The sequence below is a fragment of the Pectinophora gossypiella genome, chromosome 24 (genome assembly GCF_024362695.1).
Source record: "Pectinophora gossypiella chromosome 24, ilPecGoss1.1, whole genome shotgun sequence".
Lineage (NCBI taxonomy): Eukaryota > Metazoa > Arthropoda > Insecta > Lepidoptera > Gelechiidae > Pectinophora > Pectinophora gossypiella.
Genome location: NC_065427.1, coordinates 6,448,052 through 6,473,687, shown reverse-complemented (window position 1 = coordinate 6,473,687; position 25,636 = coordinate 6,448,052). Strand labels below are relative to the sequence as shown.

The window sequence follows — 25,636 nt, the reverse complement described above, 5'->3', positions numbered from 1 at the left end:
TGTTTTTTTTTTATCTTTATCATCATTTGAGTTTGCCGTCAAACGCAAATATTGTAAATTCCTCTAATTTTTCTGAAATCCTCTCAGTAATACGTCAAATTACACATATAAAATTACAGGAAAAAACTCAGAATGACGTTGGAGAAGTCGAAATGTCTACGTTTCGACATCTGTTTGCCGACCCCTATAATATCTGTCGAGATGAGTTATAGTACCGCTTATTGTATGGAATTCGATCCCGGTTTCTTGTTAATTAATTTTAGTATGATGTCTCGTTTGAAATTCTATTTTCAGAGGAGATTTTGGTAACATGAGTCATAATGCTAACTTATGATTGAGTGTGTAAATATAATTATTTGGCGTGATTTATACTTACTTAGATGTTTATTTCAGTTTACTCTGGTAGTGAATGTACCTATTCCAGAAAAGACTGGATTTAGAGGAATCACGAGAGAATTTGATGTGTAGTGTCAATGTCAATTGAACAGAAACTAAGAGAAAGCTCGGTGAGGCGGACTTACTCAGTTCATCTTGCGGTGGATATATGTTATGTGAATTTGAATATCTTTATTGTTCAAATTAATATGTCATACGGCTAAGTATGTTGTCGGAAACAACTAGTTGCTAAACGAGTTTAGCTCTTGTACCAATCCTTAGTCCATTTTACCACAAATATTCAAACACTAATAACATCATTTCGTTCATTTCCAGCCACAGTACTTCTTCAATAAAATAAAACAAATCTCTCCGAAACAAATCTCCTCTGAAATTGATTTAAGTGCCTCGTTTTCACTTTCCGTTTCGATTCGTCTTTTTGTTCCAAGCAATTGCAGTGAGTGGGCAGAAGCTGAATTTGTAAGCAGGTTGTATTTATTTTGTTGTAATGACTAATTACCAACGTAACTTGTCTGACGATGTGTTCATTTACGCAATCGAATCTTGGCTAGTCTTTTGAGAATTTGTAATTTACTTTCTAATGCTCTTCCCTTATAGATGTTGTATGTAGGTATGTGTACATATCGTCACTGAAAAGGCAAAATTTTCGTTTGCACCAAAAGGCCATTTCGATATAAAACCTTTAGCCTTTATGTTTCAAGTATTATTCTATTCATTTTTCATCCCATTTAGATGACGTCAATTTAAGATTGATCACATTGTTTTTTTCATTTTCTGTCTAGCGTACATATCTTGCCATGAACTATTACTTTAGAATATTTTGGCACTTACGTAATTTTACCTTTTCAGTGACGATATAAACTTAAACTCTAACTTCTAAGCCACTAGTCTTCTCTCTTCTTTGTCTTCGCCACTTTCTGTTACGCGGGGTCAGGTTTCCCAATCTTCTTCAATCTTGTGTGACAGTTGTGAGAATGACCAACCTCGGCAACCCTGGCGTCAGGGTTTTAATTGAGCCGTCAAACACCCCTGACATGGCTTGTGTTGCGAATACGTACTTTCTTTCAAACAATCGGGTGATCAGCCTGTATTGTATTTTTTTTTACACTGTCTGTCCCACTATTATTATTTAATTAATTATATCATATCACCCAAAGGTTGCCTGGAAGAAATTGCTGCCTTAGCAATAAGGCCGCCTTGTGTACGTCTTTTTAATTTGTATTGTGTGCAATAAGGAATCGTATATTGTTTTAAACTGTCCTAACCGAACTAATCATTAAAACTAAACTAACATAATTACGTATAATTGCAGATAATACTTATACAATATGACAAATCTCTTGCGGTTTATGCACTTCCATAATTGTGATTGATAATTACATTATCGACATTATCAACAATGGCTTGATTGTCAGATCTATGCCAGCTAATTAGTACACAATCTGATGGATTGATTGACATGACAACATAACATAGAAGGAGACATATACATGTCTACATTAGGGCGTCCGTTCCGGAGTTACAGAGATTCGTACGATTTCTCCGATACTTCAACCCCGGAATTGAATTGCTCCAATATCGTAACTCTGGTGCTTGGAATTACTCGATCCTGAACAGGCCAATTAAGTAATACCCGCACGCTTAATTTAGCGAAAACCTAGCCCTGCATAAGTCTTTAATACTTATTATTTACAAATAAATAAACATGGACGATCTTTCAATTGTAATTCTTCTACTGTGTTGTGGGTTTCGAGGTCAAATACCGATTTCACCGAACCCGGCGTCAGGCATGAAATGGCTCAAATTGTACGTAAAAATGTGCAAAGTGACGCTCAAATGGATTGTTTTAAAATAAGGCACAAATCTATATTAGGGAATAGGGACTAACACATCAAATGACCGGAGAGAGGCAAGGCGCATGCCTCATCACACTGATTTGATACGGTCAGCGGACTATACTAAATTTAGAAATTAATCTTTATTTACAATAATCATCCTACCTATGCTGGACCGGGAGCAACCAGTAAAAACAGAAGGTAAGCTGCTTATCACAAAGGCTATGTCGTAATAACAGACAAAAGAATTGTGTCCTTTTATGAGATGATATGTCGATGCGAATCGGAGGATTTTGGTACGATATAGGTAATACAGGATCAAGGAAGGTGGCGATATGAGGGTGTCCTTTGTCCTACGAGATCTTACAGTTTAGATAAGAGGAAATAAAATGAGGTTAAGCACTGGGTTCCAGTATTTTCCAGTACTTCCCGTTCCATAGGCTTTGGCATTATAATTCACGCAGTAGTAATCCATATAGGGATGGACGCTACTCTTAGTAAGAGCATAGAACAAAAGAATAATAATACGTATAAAACGGACATTCCCCGCCCCGCACTAATACGTATCGGGCGCCGAGCTAGATTTACAACACCTCCCTGCTGCTGCTAGAAGAACTTTACTTCAATCTAAATGGCCATAAGCCGTTAAAGAATAAGATTTTTGTAAGGATTTGTCTCCGGGGCGTGACTTAGTATACATACATAAACAGCCTATATACGTCCTACTGCTGGGCACAGGCCTCCTCTCAATCAACTGGAGATGGTATGGAGCATACTCCACCACGCTGTTCCACTGCGGGTTGGAGGAGGTGTTTTTACGGCTAATAGTAGTTTTAGGCGGATGAGACGTTCGTTATGTAAAATTAACGATTCAAAGTGTTACTATGTTACCTACTGAATAAAGATATTTTTGAATTTGAATTTGAATAGCCGGGACCAACGGCTTAACGTGCCCTCCGAAGCACGGAATCATCTTACTTTTTCGGACAATCAGGTGATTCAAGCCTGAAAAGTCCTTACCAAACAAAGGACAGTCTCACAAATTAATTTCGACAATGTACCCATCGGGAATCGAACCCGGACCTCCAGATCGTGAGCCTAACGCTCTAACCACTAGACCACGGAGGCTGTTTGACTTAGTATAAGAGTCTAAAATGGATTCCTATGATGAACCGTACGATGACAGGTTACCGTCCCTTCTCTCATATGGAGAGTCCATCAGTCTCGGAGAACAATCCCTCGGTCTTGTTTTACGATGCGTTCGGCATGACACCATATTTGACTCGCTGAACAATCTGTACGAACAAGTTATTTTACAACCAGTTTTGTACCCAATCAGCACACGTCAGAACTTTACTACAGCAATAATATACGGCAGTAAATACACTGATGCAAACGATCGTAAACGCTATCGTAAAGTCAAAACCGAGGAGTTGACTCCGGTTATGTCAATGTTGCTTACCTTAGCATAATACTTACCTAAGTTATTAAACAGCTAAATAAAGAGTCATAATAATGAACACATCAGTTTTATTTAATTTCGTTATTTGTTTAAGAATGGCGTGAAAGAAAATATTTCCAGCATATGCTCATGGGTAGGTGTACGGGTAGCGATGGGTACGCTGAGTAAATCTTTCCACGCGTTTCGTTTCGTCTTCTTTTTCGACGTGGTTTATTGTAAGATTTCTTTTCGATGGCATTCTCTACTGGACAAAACGCGTTAAGACACTTGTTCCAAGAATAAATACTTACACTCTACAAATCAGGTGACATTTGCAATAAATGCTGAACTGATATTTGAACCAAATTCAAACTTATCGGAATCCAAATAACTTGATAACCGCATGGAACTCAACAAAAGACGCCAAGGGTGCGTCCAAACGCCTATATACAATTTCCTTTGCGTTCCTGGAATCGAATCCTAGGCGTTCCCGCCCGAACGTACTATCGATTTCCATTCAAGAGGGCAACGGCCAAGGTTTCGACGCAATGTAATGCGAAGCTAAATGGAGCAATGACTAGAAGATAAAACAAATTGTGTGTTGGTTCGATAAATGGTCTACATATATTTTCCCTTTTATTATCGCACGAAGAATGTGGCTTCGATTGGAAAAACCCACCTCTTCCTCGGCAGACATTATTTAAGTGTAAAAGCTTAGCATGTTTCTGCTCTGCTCTTATTTGAATCAAGAATATTTGTTCTTTAACATGATTGTTGTTAATAATTACATCCAGTGTTATTGTTTTAAAACTAAAAAAATCTTTAAAATATGATGTACAAACGCAAAATATCCAGTTTAGTAGATCTGTTGATAAAAATAGTGCTCAATAAATGCTTCTTGTTCTCACGATGTTGCCTATCGTACATCGTTACCTAATAGTTGCTTTGTCGTAATGGAACTTAAATAATTGACACCTTTATGTTTTCTGACTTTGAATAATGTAGTGTCAGCTCGGACACCATTCCTATCTTCAATATTTGTTACTAGTTCTCTGCGTAGGCTGATACAAAAAAACACTAATGCACTATGTTGCTTTTCTTTCTTATCAGCCCGGTCAAAAATCAAAGTTTCGGATCTCGTGACTAGCGAGATTGATTTAAGAAGACATTGAAGGCGCAAAGTTCTTAATTCAATTTTCTTTCAACAAGGTTTTAGTCGGTTGATTTGATTATTTTCTAATGGATCTGTAACTTCAGTATAGTGTACAACATAATTTACAATGAAATCGTCCAAAATCCATCTAATATCAACTCTCCTTTGTTTTTCGATTGTGTCTGGAAATCTGGGCGTTAAGAGCAAGACAGAAATGCCAAATCTAAACTAAAATGTGAACTGATTATACATAATTTCAATTCAAAATTTAATACGCCTAAATTACACATTATCAAAGTTTTGTGGTTTGTTTAACGTCGCCACAATTCAGTAGCACTATCGAATAATTATCCAAATATTTCGACGCCTCATCAAACTTTACATTTGCTGATCAAACACTCGAAACAGCCATTTCCAATTACAAAATTCATGGAATATTCGCTACTATTGATCGGGCTTGCACCCTGCACTTGCGATGCAGTAATTTATAACCAAAAGGGGACTATATTTGCTCTATTCAACCCACTGTATTCTGGGTATAATAGAGTTTAAATTAGGTTGGTGTTGCATCTATAGTTCCCCTATGCATAAGGGTTGAACCCATGTGTAAGCAGCATTATTGCGTGATTCTTTTTTTGTCGATGTTGGAAAAAATGTGTTCAGGGCTTGTTAATTTGGAGTAGGCGTTCGTAGCACTTTGCGTAATTGAGATTTCTTGCGGCGTTTCCTATAGTTTTTCTTGTTAAGAGTGTTATGATTTTTCAAATTGGTTCCTTGCTTTTGTGGGATAAAGGATCCTAGGCATGTCGTAGACCTAGGCATGAGTAAGGGAACATGTGGGGTGTAACATGACATGAGTGATGTAAGTGATGGGCTCGTGACTTGTTCCGTAAAATACTTGAATAATGACAGATGGATTTGCAGCTTCAATATTTTATTAGGAGTTATGGGTGTCAGTTCAAGATACAATTTTTTATGCTTTTGTTAAACTAATGCTGCCAATGACCTCTTGAATGGGTAGATCACGCTATTTTCCTTTTACGTAGAAATAATTACTTGAATTAGTTATGGATAAAGATCATTGATACACGATTTGCTATGGGCTAATTATAGACAATCAAAGGAAACTAATGTGCATGAATAAATTAACAATAATGTCTAGATGAGTCATTCAGATTGAATATGTTTTGTTTTTCTTATTGGCGTATTTAAAATACATAAGATTAGTCACATTTTCCATTACGGTAAGAATTGTAGCAAGTCTCTAAGTAGGTATAGAGACCAGGAAATCATAGACAGACAGGACGACGACGGACAGGGGCTACTATTTTTTTATGTTTCCTCTTACCACTTTTGCTTTCTCTTCCTGCATAAAATTCTACAAACATAAAGATATCCTTTTTTAAAAATTGATCACTGTGTTTGCTTAAGCGTTATTCCTTCGACAGTTTCGACTCTACTATTTATATTCGCTTCATAAATCTGTTTCATGGACATAAGTATGTCTGTTCTAAAAATCATTTCTCTTACGTTCGTTATACTTAGGACATCAACGTGAATAATCTTCTATCTTTTCACTGTCGCAATTATCCGATGCATTAACCGTTTTAATAGCTTGCGCTTCATCATGACGATCCTTTCTACCTCCTATTGTGTCATCCCCTTTCCATCTTTTATTTGCCAGACCGGTTAATTGTCCACGATATGCGCGCTTAATCCCTTAGGGTGATCGCACATTAAATTTTATCACGATCATGAGCACATGAAACACGCACCTTATTTTGTGATTATTTGTATTAAAAAAAAATTCAAAGTGATGTACTGTGTGAGGAATGACCTGATATGGACGAATATTTGGTGGTGTTTATGGATATCCTGACTTAATATTATGTTAAAAAAATAATGCATATCCGATCAGATCAGATTTGTATCAGATCCGAATATACTGCATATCACCAATACTCGGTACCTATCCAAATTTAAATTGACGCATGACAGATGCAAAAAAAGACATTACCTTCGCGATTCTGGTGACCATATCCGGATATAAGTATTGAATTTTCCAAAAACTAGTAGTGACAAAGCGTCGCGTGCGGTGTGTTCGGTGTGTATCTATGATGTTGATAAATATGAGAGGTCTCTCGCGGGTACGGTTTGTGCTTTGTAGGGTGTTGGCGTCAGATCTGGCAACCCCCGTTGCCTAGGTATTGTTGATTGTATGGCGCTTAGCAACGGGGGTGTAAGTTAGGTTTTTTACATTATTATAATTTTGTGATCTTTTACTCTTTATTATACATTAATACTGAGTTGGTCATCTTTCATTTCGCTCGCTAATATCGTGGTCCTTCGAGTCAATTTAAAGAGGCTAAAGAAGCTGTTCTTTCTCTATTGCTATGTTCTACTGACCCCGAGCCTATCATGCGCTCGTTAGAGTCACGATTTGCACGCCCCAAGCAGATTGTTCTTAACGAACTAGCTTCAATAAGAAGCTTGCCTAAAGTTGGGAATTCCCACGCGTTGGCTATTTTTGCTAGCAGAGTAAAAAACTGTGTTAGTATAGTCAATTTATTAGGCGAATCACCTTACATACATTCACCGGAACTTATTCACATTTTAGTGTCAAAATTGAATCCGTTGCTGCAAAATAAGTGGTGTGACTACGCTGCAGAGCACTGCGTCTCAGGCCAGCCGCAGATAGACATCTTCGCGCGCTTCCTCGAGGTGGAGGCGGACAAGCAGGCCAACTTCGGCGTCTGCGAAGTGTTTCTAATTTACACGTCGGGGATTTGGTGATGATTTGTGACGGAAATTTGCCCCGCGGGGTTTGGCCTCGCGGCAGGGTTGTGCGGGTGTTCCCTGGCAAAGACGGCGTCGTGCGAGTAGCGGAAGTAAGGACCAGCGCAGGGGTCCTTAGGCGACCTGCGCGCAAACTGGCTAAGCTGGATTTGACGCCATAGCTTGGTAAGACCTTCGGTTCTTACCAGGGGGGAGAGATGTTGGCGTCAGATCTGGCAACCCCCGTTGCCTAGGTATTGTTGATTGTATGGCGCTTAGCAACGGGGGTGTAAGTTAGGTTTTTTACATTATTATAATTTTGTGATCTTTTACTCTTTATTATACATTAATACTGAGTTGGTCATCTTTCATTTCGCTCGCTAATATCGGTCACTGCAGATTGTTTGAGCAAGTCTTACACCGAGTAAAGCTGCCTGAAGCTCGAGGCGTGGAATGCTAACCGATTTTAGAGGGGCGACTCTAGATTTACTCGCAATGAGAGCGATCTGAACGGAACCGTCTTCAAACAAAAAACGCCAGTAAGCGACGCATGTGTAAGCTACTTCGCTAGCGTCTGTAAAGACGTGAAGTTCTTGTGAGATGAAAGTTGAAATAGATTTATACGCACGAGGTATATTAAATGCATTAACTGACTTAATGTCACGGTACCACTCTTCCCACTGAATACGTTCGGAAAATGGAAGAGGAACATCCCATGAGCTCACCATCCGCCACGTTCTTTGAAATAAAATCTTTCCTATTGTGACTTTAGGTTGCAGAAGTCCATTTAAGACTTAGATCGCAAGAGGTCACGGTGAAGGATACTCGCTTCCCGCACCTTTCAGACATCGCTGCCGAGTTAGTGTTTGACATGGCTACGCCTAAAGTATTAATAGGTACTTCCGATTGGCATCTGTTGCTATCTAGGGAGAATAGAGTAGGCATCGCGCCGCAGCCGGCAGCTATTCGCACCGCCCTTGGCTGGGTTTTATTTGGTAACCTTCCTCGAAGTTCTTTCTATGGAAATTCTATTAATCATCTTAGTGCTGCCAGCTCTTCTGACATTGAACTGGAGAGTCTTATTAAAGATTACTATCGACTGGACTCTATTGGTATTAAACTCGATGAAAAGGTTAGTACGGAAGATCAAAGAGCTTTAGATATTTTAAATAAAACGACTCGTCGTTTAGATGATGGGAGGTTTGAAGTCGGTCTACCGTGGCGAGAAGATGAACCTCATATTCCGGACAGCTATCACCTTGCCTTGTCTAGATTTCAAAGTTTACAGAGGAAACTAAACAAGGATGAGGAGTACGCGCGTCTATACAAGGTTAATATTGAGGCTTATGTGGAGAAGGGTTATGCCAAAGAATGTCTTGACAGTCATAATAGTCCAAGTTCATCTTCACGACGTTGGTATTTACCGCATTTCGGGGTAACAAATCCCAACAAACCAGGAAAGTTGCGTATAGTACACGATGCATCGGCGAAGTCATCGGGTGTCAGTTTGAATACTCTGATACTTCCCGGTCCAGATCTTCTACAATCCTTGTTAGGTATCCTAATGCGATTTCGCGAGGGTCAAATCGCCTTAAACGGGGATATAAGGGAAATGTTTCCCCAAATTAAAATCAGGGAGGAAGATCGGGATTGTCAACGCTATATATGGCTCTCTCCAGAGGGTCAGCTGAAGGAATTTCATATGACGTCTTTAATATTCGGTGCATCAGCTTCTCCCTTCACGGCTATTTATATTAAAAATAGGAATGCAAAAGACTTCCAAGATCAATATCCCGAGGCCACAAGGTCGATTATTCAAGATCATTATATGGACGATTTCTTAGGCTCGGTGGATAGTCCAGAAGACGCTGCACGTCTCGCAGCTGACATCCTTCATGTTCATGCTCAGTGTGGCTTCGAGATGCGATCCTGGGTGTCCAATGATACTGAGTGTCTTAAACACATTCCGTCTCATCTTTGGAAAGAGGGCACTGGTAATGTCGACCTCAATTTAGGCATTTCTAAGCCTGATGTACGCGTCCTGGGTATGCATTGGAACCCCAAAGAGGACACATTTAGCTTTAAAGTTGATGTCGATATACCTTTACCTTCTAAGTTCACTAAACGTCAAGTTCTTAGAGATCTTATGCGGATTTATGATCCTTTAGGACTTTTGCAACCTAAAGTCACAATAGGAAAGATTTTATTTCAAAGAACGTGGCGGATGGTGAGCTCATGGGATGTTCCTCTGCCATCATCCGAGCGTATTCAGTGGGAAGAATGGTACCGTGACATTAAGTCAGTTAATGCCTTAAATATTCCTCGTGCGTATAAGTCTATATCAACTTTCATCTCACAAGAACTTCATGTCTTTACGGACGCTAGCGAAGTAGCTTACACATGCGTCGCTTACTGGCGTTTTTTGTTTGAAGACGGTACCGTTCATCTCGCTCTCATTGCGAGTAAATCTAGAGTCGCCCCTCTAAAAACGGTTAGCATTCCACGCCTCGAGCTTCAGGCAGCTTTACTCGGTGTAAGACTTGCTCAAACAATCTGCAGTGAGCACCGCGGCCAAGCTTCTCGTAGGGTTTTTTGGTCCGACTCTAAAACAGTTTTAGCCTGGATCAGGAGTGACTCCCGCAAATATAAAGCCTTTGTAAGTCATCGGTTGGGAGAAATCGCGGAACACACTCAAGTCAGTGAATGGCGTTGGGTCCCTACGGCTTTTAATGTGGCCGATGATGCTACTCGTCTCATGTCGTCCTCTTTGGAAAGGTGGTGGCATGGCCCCTCTTTTTTACAAGATAAGGAGGAAGCTTGGCCGCAAATAACTCCATCCGAACTTTCCTCTTCTGAGGTGAACTCAGAACTGCGACCTCGGGAAAAGGTCCCCGATATTTATTATGTTATTTTGTCCGCAGAACATTTTTCTAGTTGGCAACGACTACTTCGCGTAACCGCACGGGTTTTTCAATTCACGCGGCTATTGAAGGACAAAGAGGCGCGCTCGGGGAGTTCTTTATGCAGAGGTATACGCCCGCTGCTCGCACGAGACGTCAGAGACGCAGAAAAGTTTCTGCTACAACAGACTCAGCGAGACGCCTTCACGGAAGAACTTGCTTGCATTAAATCGGGAAAGATTGTTTCTAAGAAAAGCCGTTTACACAAGATTGGCCCCCGGCTGGATGATGTTGGGTTTCTCAGAGCTTATGGCAGGATTAGTGCAGTCACAGAAGTCTCATCAGAAGTTACCAATCCGATAATTTTAGATGGTCGACACCCAACGGTACGCCTTTTAATTTCTGACTATCACATCAAAGCTTTGCATGGCAACAACGAGACTGTGGTTAACAAGTTACGCCAGAAGTATGCCATCCTTCACCTGCGGCCCACTGTTCGATTTGTCGCTTCCAGGTGTCAGTTCTGCCGTATCAAGAGGGCTCAACCTGTGCTTCCGCCCACCGGCGATCTACCTTCAGAGAGGCTTCAGCACCATCGCCCGCCGTTCTCGTTCGTTGGACTTGATTATCTCGGTCCGCTCGAGGTAACGGTGAAGAGGTCCCGAGAAAAGCGTTATGTGGCGTTGTTCACGTGTCTGGTGACAAGGGCGATTCACCTCGAAGTGGTGGGAAGTTTAACTGCAGACAGCGCTATAATGGCTCTTCGAAGGTTTATTGCTCGCCGTGGATGCCCCGTCAAGATCCTGTCGGACAATGGGACGGCCTTTGTTGGTGCAAACCGTATTTTGAGAGAAGCTTGGGCTGCAGTTGACCACTCTCACGTTATGAATTTTGCTGCGTCTCACAACATCGAGTGGCAGTTTATTCCACCATCAGCTCCGTCAATGGGAGGGGCCTGGGAGCGTTTAGTGAGAAGCGTCAAAAGAGGCCTTTCGGTTGTTCTGCGAGAAAAGGCTCCCAGAGAGGAGATTCTGGTAACTCTTTTAGCTGAGATTGAAAATATCGTTAACTCCAGGCCTCTGACCCACGTACCGGTCGCCAATGAAGATGAGCCAGCCCTGACGCCGAACCACTTCCTGTTGAGGTCGTTTGCCTCTCTGCCCACTCCGGAGTCTTCAAATGACGATCTGATCAGCAGGCAAGCGTGGAAGAAGGCCATTCGTCTCGCTGATGAGTTTTGGGCGCGCTGGGTAAGGGAATACCTGCCCAATCTTTTGCCGCGAGGTCCATCTAACGCCTTTACTAATTTACACGTCGGGGATTTGGTGATGATTTGTGACGGAAATTTGCCCCGCGGGGTCTGGCCTCGCGGCAGGGTTGTGCGGGTGTTCCCTGGCAAAGACGGCGTCGTGCGAGTAGCGGAAGTGAGGACCAGCGCAGGGGTCCTTAGGCGACCTGCGCGTAAACTGGCTAAGCTGGATTTGACGCCATAGCTTGGTAAGACCTTCGGTTCTTACCAGGGGGGAGAGATGTTGGCGTCAGATCTGGCAACCCCCGTTGCCTAGGTATTGTTGATTGTATGGCGCTTAGCAACGGGGGTGTAAGTTAGGTTTTTTACATTATTATAATTTTGTGATCTTTTACTCTTTATTATACATTAATACTGAGTTGGTCATCTTTCATTTCGCTCGCTAATAGTAGGGTATTAACAAATATGCGACCACCCTTACATAACCACTCTAAATATAGACTGGGGAAAAGCTTTCCAAACGCGACTACATTTTGTGACACTTAGCAAAGGACGTTTTGCTGAAAGTCCGTTTTTGGAACGTTTCTCTTTGACACCTGCTTCTGACAGGTGACAGAAAGGTTTTCTCCATCCAGTCCAATGATCCCGGGAAATACACAGGGGGAGCATATTGAAAACAGTTTCGTGTCCAATTCTGGATATGCACTAAACTGAATAAATTGGTCGTGTTGTAAGTGCGCTAAACTTTAAAATCAAGTAAATGTTCATAGCCATAGCTTCATCTACTTGTCCTAATCATACAGGCTCAGTTACTACAATAAGATTACAAGATATTCGTTCATTGTTTGTTTTAATTTCATCTCTATTGTTTAGGACAGAGAACTCTGTCTGTACGTCCGTGATTGTATGATCCGGAAGTTTAATTTTGATCGTTTTGTATTTAATTTGCTCCTTTGTTTTCTTTCAGGCAATGCTGCTGGTGTGCAATAGGTAAGCTTAAGTCGGTTATTTTAATAATTAATGATTTATTATTATTAAGTTCTTTTTCACTACTCAAAGACAATATTTAATAGACATTGAAAATCACACTTAATAATTGCCTTTGGAGGAGTCTATTAAAGGTAATCTATCTAAGCTTCTAAGTCCATATGAATAACTTGGCGATTTATATAATTTAATTAATAATTTATATTAATTTACAACTATAATGCGCTAGATAAATAGAAAAAGATAATATGGACATGAGATAATAAAAAGAACAGTATATAGTAGCATGTCTCTTTTACAAGCGATGGAAGCGAAAAGAAGAACAAGGTAATCGACTTATTGCAGCAGACTTAAAAATAAAAAAAATCTTGAAAAAGCTCTGAATTGAATAGTCTAAATTTTCCACTAAACTGAAAGTCAAGTCGAAAAGTGGAATTGAATCTAATCACCACGAATTAAATAACAATCCTTATACAGTTTATATTCTAAGTAATAGACAATTTACTTATATTACGCAGAACAAGAGAATTTAATTAGGAAACAGCGCTCTGTAATCTTGAGAACACTTTTGAGTCTTTGAAAATTTAAACACGGGAAATTGTCAGAAGTGAGAGGCGTCTTGTAAACAAACTTGGAGTTACTTCGTGTCTTTCAACGACAAAACGGCGTGAGAAGCCAAATTATTTTTAAGTTATTTATCAAGTCAAACAATCAGGGGAGTGATATAAGACACTGACTTAGACAACCGTCAGGGCTCTTTCAAAAACACGAAGATTTCGTTGTCGAGCGTCGACCATATGGGGACCGCTGAGGGCTCTCACCCGGTACATAATTTTAAAACAACAGGTCTGAGGGTGCTCAGTATGACTTAGCTAAATCGGCTAATTATTCAGGATGACTTGGATTTTCTTATCTAAGCTGGAAAAGAGGAGCGAAATGAAGTACCTGAGTACATACATACATAAACTCACGTCCGTAATCCCTAATGGGTGGGCAGAGCAACAAGTAAATCAAAGACAACTTGCAGCTACTGTTGATACGATGTCGTAAGCTGGATATGATAAACCTTATGGTGAAAAGGGATCAGCCCCCCAAGGAAAAAGGAAAGGAAAGAAGAAGAAGAAAGGGGGGAGGGGGAGGAAGGGCAAGGTATCAGTGGTAGGACTTAAGTACATGACTGATTTAAATGGATTGACAAAGAACAATAATGTTTTTTTTTTATATCGAAGAAAACTAAAATTCTATTCCCTGCAAAATTTTTGACGTTTGCCGTTTTAGGTATAGATTATCTGGTAGGAAGATGGAGTAAAAGTCGAAAACAAGAATGATTAAATTACCTACTTTAGTCGTTTGATTTGACTCTGACACTTTTATTATCTTTTGTAAATGTCCAACCAAGATTCAACTTGAGAATTAGTTAAATCGAAATTAAATTCCCAGTTCTACTTGTTCTTTTTCTCTCGTGTGAGTTGTGTGGTTAATCGCTTAAGGATTATTATTGACACAAGGGCTGATGAGGTTGGTCATTGAAACTTATACCTTAAACGAGATAGATTTGTTATTTTTTTTGGCTCAAGGATATTGAGCCGCCTTTCCCTGTAACGACTACATATATATACTTACTTAAATATCACGGCCAGTTTTGCAGACTCTGCACAGCAAGACGCTGCGAGGGCTGCTGTATGTATTTTTATCTTTATACCTACGCACATAGACGCTTACATACTTTCTTCACACATGCTATGTTTACACAACTAATAACAGTTATGTATATATAAAACTACGTGCTCAACTTACAATAATGCTTAATGAGGGTCCGAGCTAAATCACCGTCCCTAGTTTACCCTAGCTGTGACTTATTACCATAATCTAGTCCCTGGGAGCCCATATCTGTTACGGTTTACCTCAGGATATTGTTAGAGATTTCTTCCAAACTTTAAATCTTCAAGTTTGGCAAGCGGTGGTGTGAAAATGGGATAACGCTGAAGGGATAATCATGATGATTGTTAGAGATTTCTTTTAAATCTTAAATTCGGTAAAGCGACTGTGAAAAATGGGTAATCCTAAGGAGATGATGGTGTTAACGATCATTAATCAAATCTTCAGGTTAGGTAAGCTGACGGGAAAACGGGATAATGCAAAAGAATCGATATACCTAGAGATAATGAAACAATATACCAAAGAGATAGAGTTCTATATATTGTCAGTAAAAGATATCTTGCAGAAAATGGAGAATAATTATTAGAGAATTCTATATATTGTCAGTAAAAGATACCTTGCAGAAAATGGAGAATGATTAGTAGAGAAATACTGAACATTAGGAAATGATGCGCCCGTTATACCTGATCAGGTGATCAAAGCCAAGCATTTAAAAGGCAACCTGTAGCTTTTGATGCGAAACCTTAAAAAATTGATATGATACAATTAAAAATGACACAATCCCTCTGTCGTTTTTTACGACATGCTAGAGAAGAGATGATGCTACCCGCGCGAAGTTTATGCCATCGTAATATTAAATATCAATTCCTCTTTTAAAACTCGCTTGTTGGGCAAGCGGAAACTATACTTTGTGGATCTGCTTGGTACTTGCCGGAGGATTAAGGGATTTTCCTCTACCGTCTCGTATCGATTCCTGCTTACCGAGCTTGTATTTTGTACAAGCTTCATAAACTGTAGGAAAACACGCTTATATACGTGATCGCAGTTCGTTGATAGCATCAATATATTTATTGGTTGTTTCTTTATTGTCTTGATGAAGATGAAAGTGATTATCGTCCTCATTTGGTAGTACCTAAATGAAAAACCAAAAAGTTTTACGATGTGTCTGAAGCAGAATTATCTTCAATAACAAATAATAATTCCGTTCCGTCAATAGTATAAAATAAAGATATTCAACCAACTCATAACTACCATATTTAAACGCTTAAAATTACAACAGTGCATACTAGTAGCAAAAAAGTTATGTATCTTTCATATCAGTATATGAAAGAGGCAAATATTGAGAGTGATTGAGGAGAAAAGAGGCAAGATGATTGGACACTTAATAAGACAAAGAATTTATTGAAAACGTCATAGAAGGGAAGCTACAACGAAATAGAGGAAGGGAAAGGCCAAGAAGAGCTTACATGGAACAGATTAAAGAAAAGGCGAACGTTGTGTCTTAAAAAGAAGTGAAAGAATTAGCCTTTGATAAATAAGAATGGAGAATGCTGCACCGACAGGAGCGTGGTTTTTAAGTTAGTGATAATATACGAACTGAAAGACGTAAAGCCACTTAAAAATCGCTCAAACTACTTCATCACCATGAACTGCAACAAAAACTGTAAACCACACCTGCAAAAAGCCAGTCTTTCACAAAACGAACAAAAACGTAATAATTCACCACATCAACTTTATAATGTTGCACAGATTCGTGTACGAAACGAAATTATCCGCATGAAAGCGCATTTTACGTGTTTCAAGCATTCCGAATTCATACGACACTGAGCACATTGTTTATTTAAAACGGAATAAGTTAACATACATTTTCCGCATCCCCTGAGGGTCTTCGCTCATTTTTGAGTTATGAACGAGTATTTGAGGCAGTTTGCGTTTAAAATTGCTTCAAGTACCTCTGTATATTTTCTGCGTTCTTTGAAAATACACGTGTCTCAATTCACAAAATACACTTGGACACAATTTTTAGCTCAGCAAATACCACAATGTTGAGCGAAAATGCTGGAGGCAACTGAACGAATGCTCGGAAATTCGAAATCCGAAGTCCAGATGTGCAAATAAAAATGCATCACACAAGTATTACACTTGAATATCGTTAGTATTTTGAAAGTATTCATAGCAGTAGTCTCTGGAAAATAGCTTTGCTTGCATCAGAAATCCGGAGCCCCGGTGGATTCTTGTGGTAACAAATATGCGCTTTGATTTCTAGTGCTTTTCTCGTAAGTTATATTTTATATATCGGGCGTATTGACTTAAAACTATACAAGTCCATCTGCTAGACTTTTTGCATCTGAATTACTAGGACTTTAAGCACACCCCGGACATTCCGTACAAAAAAACATTCTTAAGTACCGTGTGCCACCTAACGCGACAGTACCAGCAAGACACAGTCCACGCTTTCACCGCAGAGGAATTCCATTTGCTTCGATCCTGACACACTTCTCTCGCTTCCTCCACATTCATACACGCACGCCGGTTCAGAAATTGTACTGAAACTTTTCTAAGGACATCTCCAATTTGATTAATGTCTTTCTACCTTCGATTTATATACTGTTTTCGTAATCCTATTATCCTTCATCCTTTAAAACTAAAATTTGACCTAGAAGGGGTGAGGTCGGCGCCCGCTACGAATTGGTGCGGAGCGGAGGGTTACTGTCCTATACTATTTCCATGCCTTCTTAATTCCCTGTCTTTCGCTAAATCATTTGAAGCTATCACACGCCATGCGTTATTCTTTCAATAACCAATAGTTCCCTTTCCCTTTTTTCAAATACCACATTCAATTGACCCTTTTCCAACACTCCAGTCTAGTCTACTCCCCATTAGTTCGCTAAGTCAAACATCCCCAACAAACACCAATTAGTGAACACCATAAACAATTTTCTAGTCCATCGGACCTAAAACATTTCCGTGTAAAAAAACCATCGACGGTATAACCAAGTAGACGCCTTATGTTTGTTTTACTCATATAAATCATTCTATCAAATAACGAGGTAATCGGGATGTCGAGGAAATGGTTTAGGGTACAACGGGTCAAGCGTGTTTAAATTGCACATTTTGGTTCTGATTAGTCAGTCAATGCAAATATTTTAATCAGCCAAGTTTTTTTTTACCAAATAGACCCGTAATGTTTGATTTTCTGCATAGAATTAGAACCAGCTGAGGTAATTGGGGGTCCCGAAAAGCGTGCTGATTGACTCACTCATGTACCTAAATATGTGGAATAATCACAGAAGCAGTTGCAATTAAAGTCGAAAGTTGTCGAGCATCTTGTAACTGATCTATTTATCAGATGTGTTGACATAGCCCGTTCATCTGTTATGAGGAGTCTAGAGCTTCTATCGTCGATGGAAAAAACCATTCAATCAAACAACACTGAATGGATAATTATTAGGGGGCCGGCCTGTCAAGAAACCGGTGATTTTACTCGGATAAGTGAACTAAGATAAATGGTGGTTTAACTGGTTAATAAGTGTCGTGTGATTCGTGATTACTTTTATTATCTAGTGGATTGTGTTGTTGAGATATCGGATATGTCGATCAATTCTTTGATTTGTCAATATTGTCGATTAATTGGAGAAAAGATGACGTCATTTTGCTAAAGTTTTTCTCTGTTCTTTTACCTGCAAGCAGTCATCATCTCACAGGGTCCGCTTACCTTACCTGAAGATTCGACAAGTCCGGTTCTTTACAGAAGCGACTGCCTGTCTGGCCTTCCAACCCGCGAAGGGAAAACCAGCCCAATACAGGTTAAGTCACATACCTTTGAAAATATATTTCTCTGGGTTTCCTCACGATGTTTTCTTTCACCGCTGAGCTCGTGATAATCATTTATGATCCAAACATGAATTCGAAAACAAACTTGTTCGTATTTCCTGTACTTAGTAACATATTATTATAATAAAATATTTCCCGTGTGTACAATAAAGTATTTGTTATGTTATGTAATCGAAATAATTAATTGTTTTAGAAAACATTGTTTTCAAAACGTGTTATTCCTATGGCGCACAGAAAAAAATCTACATACATCATTTTTTTTCGTCTTTAAGTAAAGATAAATGATTCTTGGAAAAAATCCCAATTAAGTAAGTAACCATCTGTTTGAAAATTGTCTCTGGAGAATAAACAACAGTAATATTATTTAAGTACATTTTGAAGTGAACGTAAAAAAAGAAAATAAGGACGGCCATATTCGAATAACCAACCTGGGGTAGATTAAATTTTAAAAAGCCAATTCCTGCGGCACGGCAACTGTACCGCGCGCGCCGCGGTTTATATCGAGGGCTTCGACCACTGTATCGAAGCCCTTGATATACCTAAATGTCATGCCGCGAAGGCAGATTTTTCGCGTATTTACATTATTAAAGTTCCTTTTACCCGGCTGTCATGTCTACGGTTAAATATGAGATTTTTGTATAGAGTGTGGGGCGTGAAGTTGTTTACTAATTAGACCGCAGAATTTAATCTGTTCTAGTTTGTACACAGCCTTGCAGCTATTTCGATTCGCTTCCTACCAATGTCGACTGGTTTGAACAATAATCACAGTTACGTAGTGAGAACTGTGCGAGTAAGTGATTCTCAAATGAATTAAAGTGACGTCTTTGTTACGCTTCGTGGGCATAACTTTAATAAATTTGAAACCGTTGGTTTTTGTTGCAAAGCCCCATTCACTTACTAAGCGCGCGATCGCGGGACAATCTTTATCTCGTAAATATGTATAGACATGCACGATTACATGCAGACCTCTCGGATTAGGCTACTTTCCAACTAGTCAAATCAGTTACTTATTAACATAAAAAAAACACGAAATTACTACGGAATATGTATGAAAAAGCACACTGCGATTAAATGTCGGACTTATTACGTTTTTCTTGATTAAAAATTAAAAAAAAAGTTACGTAGAAAAAAGAAAATGTTTTTTGTTAGTTTTAGATCTGTTTTTATTTAGTAATCAGAATTTCATAATTTATCTTAAACATAGTATACGACCCAATTGTTGTGCAGCGTACATACATTTGTAGAGTAGAACCACAAGTAATCAAAGACAGAAGAAGTCCTAAGATGGATACGATGAACGATCGAATATCACCAACGATATTGTAAGAACAATAAACCCTGCGTAGTAACGCATTTGCGTGAACACTCTTATACATTGCCATATGTTTGAATTTACCGCGCGACAAACCGCTCAGCATGCCGCGTTTCCATTAACTAGGCTTATTAGTAAAGTCAGTACCCATGCAGGCGCGGTGGCGTTTTACAGGGAATGTGATCGAGCGAAATCCAGGATAGCCCTGTTCGGAGAACGGCTGACTTACTATGAAGTGTCACCGGTTCGAATCCCGGACCGGACTCTAAACTATTTAATTCGACTTAATGAGTTGGAATTCATGTTTGGATCATAGATAATCGAAATTAAGAATTGTACCACGCTAATGGCATTAGGCTCGCTATCTATTACGTGGACTTAAAATATAGATGGCGAAAAGTGTGTGTATGAGCTACCTTTGTCTACCCCTTCGTAGATATAGGCTTGGTGCTATGTTATGTTATGTTACGTGATAGAGCTATAAGGTACTAACATAAGTTAAGTGAATTTTACTAACAAATAAATGGATGTGTTGTATTTAATAAATAAATAAATTAAATTAATAAATAAATAAAAAAAAACTATAAAAGAAGAGCGCTTTTATAGTAGACATTTAAAAAAAGAAGAGAATAATTAATAAATTTCCGCGCCCGCTTTTGTTCCCGCGTCTGCGCATATGACCGCTACCAGTGTGTGGGCAGTTAAAGTTCTATTCATAGAATAGATCTTGACCTGTACGATATTCTCGTTAAGGAAACAAAGCGTGACGATTTATAATCTAATGTAGATTATCTGACAAGACATTACGTCCCATATAGAGAAACTATTATTTGTTTATACATTGTTTTAAGTTTACGCGGTTATTATCAAATAAAAATAATAAAAATATAAATATTATTATGATAAATAAAAAAATATTAAATAAAAAAAAATATAATTAAATTATGGATCTACCCACTCAACTCCAATCTCATCAGTCATCCCGTGATCATGGCACTTGCAACAGTGTCGAAATGTCGGGAGTCTCATATCCCCATTTTAAACGCGGTAAGAACCCGTTATTATGTGTTTTAATTATTATTTGTTTGTTCATATTATTAAATTCTAAAATATCTTTATTCAGTAGTAACACAGTCGATTTTGAATCGTAATTTTTTACGTAACGAGCATCTCATCCGCCTAAAACTACTGCAGTTTCTCACAACCTGTATAGCCGGGGAAAGGAAGCTGCAAGTAAAACCTCGGCACAGGGCCATAGATGTTTTTTTTTTTTAAATACTATTATAAAATTTTGTAAATTGTATAAAATTTAGTACTTTCTCCTTAGGGGCTTACAGCCATTTAAGACCAAAGTTAGAATTTAAGGGGCGGAGAGTTAACGTTCTATACGTAGGGTTGCCATCTCTAAAATTTGGAAAACAGGCAAGACACGTAAAAACCCCGGGTTTTAGAGTCCGAAAGCGGGACATGTCAACAAGACCTTTTAAACATATTCAATGTAATAAAAAACAATTGAAAATGTCATAAATCACAAGTGCGTGCCTCGCGGGCGGCCCAATTTTTTTTATTTATTTATTTTTTAAAACCCGGTCTACAAATGAAACCTTCCCCGGACGCTCTCCGGATGCCCTCTTAGGACAAATCCGGGGAAACTCGGATGGATGGCAACCCTTTCTATACGTAGCATAAATTCTTTATTCTATTTCAATACCATAATTCGAATCAAAAGAAATAACTCATTGCTCAATATTCACCGTCTTAAAGGCGAAACGGTATTCAAAAAATCAGTTCATAAAAGACCATTGAATGCTCTAGCTTGCAACCACTGGTTCTTAACTGTCAGTCTACAGGCCACTAGGGGTCTACGAGATTTGACGAATAATTTCATCCTCTAATTGATGTCACCTTTATTAGTTTTTAAAGAGTATATTTTTGATTTGATTTGATGAGTGTAATTTTGAAATTCGGACACACATACATAATAAGGAGCGTGCCGTGGTCTTTTATAGAGTTGGTAGGACCATTATTAATGAGGACGCACGGTGCACTCTCTTTTGATATGAAGTCCTAACATTGATTTTCAAATTTTTAAAACTTATTTTTTGTCGTCTCTACTCAGAACTTCGGTCTCAGATCAACAAGTTTGGGAACCACTGCCCTAGACGCTATAAGAATCCCATTATAAGGTTTCTATATCTCAAAGAGACCCCCTCTGTGTGAGTCATCGACTATTTATTTACAAGGGCCTGAGGGTTTGTCCCTCCGTTTTCGAACGTGCCTAATAATTATTCCTACACTTTAACGGTCTGATGTGGAATGGGTACTTATTAAACTCGCAGTTTTTATCGTTGGTATCTGACGTCATATACGACCCGATTAGTTTAGTCATAGAGGCAGCCAATCAGCTCGCGACACCAAACGCTTCAGAACCCCAATACCGACCCCGCCGGCGTGCTTCACGATTTCCCTCATTCAGCGCTTACCGCTATCGACCCACTAGGGTCGATTAATTCTTTCAAATATTCTTCCTCTCAGACGACTCCCTGAGCCGAGGTTCGCGCCTAAGTGGGCGCCCTCAGGCCTGTTGTCTTAAATTTTGTACCGGGTGAGCCCTCAGCGCTACCGATTTCTCTGGCAAAGTAGTTAATGCCATCTGCGGCAAATCTACAATAAGTCACTTAATTTTGAATAAATATTTAAAAAAAACTATGACTTCATCAATTGCTAAGTGTGACTGGGGATTTAGGGAGATGATGACTCTTGACTATTACTCTTAACAAGGATGATGGTTTCAGTCCTCCCCAATTATCCGGCCGCGTAAGGAATGCTATCCGAAGCAAATCCACAATTAATGAGGAAAAAATCTCTTTCAAATTGTTACCACATCTCCCTATGAAATACAATATTTTGCCATAGAATAAGGAATAGCACTACGTATAGAACGGCAACTCTCCGCTCCCCACCAACGGCTGCGCTAGGTTTACCTCACCCCCCTCAGTCTTCCTTTATTTAGTCTTCAATCGCATGAAAGTCAGACGTCACACACACAGATGCGCGTGTACGGTCACGAGCATTAATATGTATACACTTTGGTACCATGTCACATTAACTTTTTTGACAAATTGAAGTCTCACTAAATGTCAAATATGTTAGTGCGACAGAGTCCTAAAGTGGGTACATTATATTGCTCATGACTGTACGGTACGCTAATGTGTACTATCTATGTAGAACAAGGTATTTTTGGTTGAAGTGTCCAGGGTGTGATTTTGCTTCAGTTAATGTGCTTATTGATCTGTCTCACTAACTTCGAAACATGTTCAAGTTTAATTAAATTTAATTGTTCATTCGCCCCGGAGGCAGTTTGCGGAGTTTCCAATTGTAGCAGTTTATCATTGAAGTATAACAATTTGTATCTGTCAAATTGTACAATTGGTTTGTTACTGATATTTGGATAAAAATATAAGTTTAAAATCTAAAACCTGACCACGGAAAATTGCGCTCTAAAAAGCTTGAAACAAGGAAATATTTCTCCGAAATTCTTCCGAAGAATAATGTTGATAAGATCTTAGTCGTAAGCGAATTCTTAGGACAGATTGGCATACACACGTAACCCTCTTTTTTATTTCCTTGCAAAAGTATCTCATTTGATTTTTAGCCTATTATACAGGGTGTTTTTGACATCGTAACGAATACTAAGGGGGATGATTGAGACCATGATTCTGAGTTAATATCAAGTGGAATTTTCCGTCATAAAATTCATGATGGTTTTTAGATTTTATTTAAATATTTTCAATTCTATACTTATGCGATGGAAAATTCCACTTGATATTAACTCAGAATATTGAGCTGAATCATACAGAATGAAACAGTATTCGTTACGATATCACTTACACCCCGTCCAAGTACATACAGGTAAGCCATACAAGTAGGTATGGGTGTCAGTGACACCGTAACGAATACTGAGGGGGATGATTCAGACCATGATTCTGATTTGATATCACGTGGAATTACGTATCGGATTTTTTTTGTTTTTTTTTTTTTAATTATTTTCATTTCCATACTTTTGCGACGGAAAATTCGACTTGATATCAACTAAGAATCATGGTCTGAATGAACCCTCAAAGTTTGCGTTACGATGTCACTAACAATCTGTATATCAAATAGGCTATATTACAACTTAGTCAAACGGGATACTTTTTACGTAACGTGTCAACGATTTTTTTTTCTATTGAATGTGATGGCAATACTGTCCGAGTGACGTTATCAAAAAAAACGGTGAACCATCGCAAAATGTTCCTTTTACAAAATAATTATTTCGAAAAAAAGTCCTTGCGCAGATATTCCAAAAAATAGGAGGTCTTACATCATATTTTTTGTAACTCCAGCGAAATTGTATTTTGGCACGAAACCCTTTTCTACTTAAGAAAAAACTATATGTATCGCATAAATATGATTTACATGAAAATATCAATTTCAATTGAATCACCTGATTGTCCGAAAAAGTAAGATGATTCCGTGCTTCGGAGGGCACGTTAAGCCGTTGGTCCCGGCTATTAGCCGTAAAAACACCTCCACCAACCCGCATTGGAGCAGCGTGGTGGAGTATGCTCCATACCCCCTCCGGTTGATTGAGGGGAGGCCTGTGCCCAGCAGTGGGACGTATATAGGCTGTTTGTGTGTGTTGTGTATCAATTTCAATAACCCCAACACAAACAAAGGCAAAGCCTATCAGAAAGCAAGAACATACGCAGCAGTCATCAAGTGTGAAAGTACCCCATCGTTATTTACAACATAACATCGCGAACACTCTCGTTCGAAAACAATGGCCATTTAGTCACGGTTTGCAATTCTAGAGGAATAGGGAATGGGTATACAATTGTTTGTAGTGTAAAGTTCCTTATGTGGAGTATAAATGTGTGATATAACTACTGTTTCTTATTGTAGGGGAGAAAAGTACGCTCGTTAACTTGGTCTAAGATATTTTGTTCCTGATTATTGTTTATGTCGATAAAAGTAGTGAACAAAAAAATAGCAAAACATTTTTTTGTAATAGAAGTTGTATCAGGATAGTAAGTGGAATTCCGTGGTTTCTGCCTACCCCAATGGCAAATGTGATCTTATATAATGTACGTAAAGTATCACCAATAATCACCATCAATTCAAAAACATCAAATCAAATCAAAATCTTTATTTGTGAATACAGGTATACAAAAGGAAGACAAAAAGTTATTACAATCTCTGTATTCAGCCTGTTAGTAGGCATACAAATAGTAGCTTGTTATTTAAGTACTAAATATTAAATTCATTTTTTTTATAATAGGATTTTAAGCAGAGATGTCAAATTAAAGGTAAAGGATACATTATATTATCATCATCATCAGCCGTACGACGCCCACTGCTGGGCATAGGCCTCTGTTCGGACCACGAACAAAATATAAAAATATCTATGGTTTTGTTACTATTAAAAAGGTATTGTCATAGACAAATAGGAGACTTCCTTCTTGGCATCAAAAATGGATGCATAATCAATATCTTCTTGTGTTAAAAAATATCTGAAACAATACTAAAAATATATGGTGATTTATAAAATAATAATAATAAAAGTGTAAAATGTGTGAATAAGTAAAAGAAAACAATAAACTTTAAAATATTCCTCTATGTGGTCGTTTAATTACCAGCACACCACTCAACCATCACATCTAAAACGCCACAGCCTCCCCCAAAAATCTCCACGACGATCGGTCCTGCGCTGGAAGCAGCGGGCATCCAGCTGCTTCCCGCGACCTTCACCAGATCGTCGGTCCACCTTGTAGCGGGCCTACCCACTAAGCGTCGTCCGACACGTGGTCGCCATTCTAGAACCTTTCCGCCCCAGCGGCCATTGGTTCTCCTCGCTATGTGTCCTGCCCACTGCCACTTCAGCTTTGCAATTCTCCGAGCTATGTCGGTGACATTATATTATATAAGATTATTATCCGTTATGTATTCATTGATGTTATAATAGGCTTTATTCGTCAATAGTGCATATAACTCGTTCTTAAAATTTTCCAGATCTAAACATGTCATATGTTCAGGCAATTTATTGAAGGCATTAT

At 38.8% G+C, this 25,636-nt stretch overlaps 1 protein-coding gene across 3 annotated transcripts in view; it reads left to right on the top strand.

Annotated features, from left to right (window-relative positions):
* Positions 1-25,636, top strand: part of LOC126377829 (IQ motif and SEC7 domain-containing protein 1) — a 296,986-nt gene that overhangs the window by 44,436 nt on the left and 226,914 nt on the right. For all 3 annotated transcript variants that reach the window (XM_050025768.1, XM_050025762.1, XM_050025761.1), the window contains exon 2: positions 12,717-12,739. The gene's annotated coding sequence lies outside the window, so the exon portion shown is untranslated. The remainder of the gene's footprint in view (positions 1-12,716; positions 12,740-25,636) is intronic.